Below are 655 nucleotides of genomic sequence, written 5' to 3' on the forward strand. Positions count from 1 at the left end.
TAATTAATTGTAAATGTTGTCAAACAAGACCTAACTAGCTATTAGAGTACGTGAAGGGAGCTCGATCTATTAATTCACGCGCAAAATGACGTTGAATTAATTTCTCAAGTATAATAACATATAAATATGTGTGTATATAGATTTCGGATGAACTGATGCGCGAAAATACTTTTACTTAAAATAGCGTGTGTGTTCGCAAGTGTACGAATCGCGAAGTAATAATGATCCGAAGATCGAGTATCGTCCTCTGGGATTGTTAACTAGGAAAGAGCTAAGTATTGCTATAAAATCTAGACTAATTTTATCTAGACAATATAAAATAAGGGAATTAAAACTAAATTGAACGACTTAACTAACTAAAATATGCAAACAATGGATGCCAAAGTGAATTGGATTGAAGGGATTTCTGTGATAAAATGAGCTAGGAGGGGATTTGACTTCACCTAATTATGCTATATTTATCTAAATCTGTCACTTACTGATGTGTTACATCTAATCTTAAATCATGAGTACTAAGATAATCTCACTCCCTCTCCCGAGCGCTAAGTGAAATAATATGCTAAATTAATTAAACTAATATCCCTATTAATTTAACCAATTATGCATTCATTAAGTTTAGCCCATATTCGATCTCCTAAGGTTATACTAGCCTCCC

The sequence above is a fragment of the Morus notabilis genome, unplaced genomic scaffold, assembly GCF_000414095.1.
Source record: "Morus notabilis unplaced genomic scaffold, ASM41409v2 Scaffold279, whole genome shotgun sequence".
In the NCBI taxonomy this organism is placed as follows: domain Eukaryota; kingdom Viridiplantae; phylum Streptophyta; class Magnoliopsida; order Rosales; family Moraceae; genus Morus; species Morus notabilis.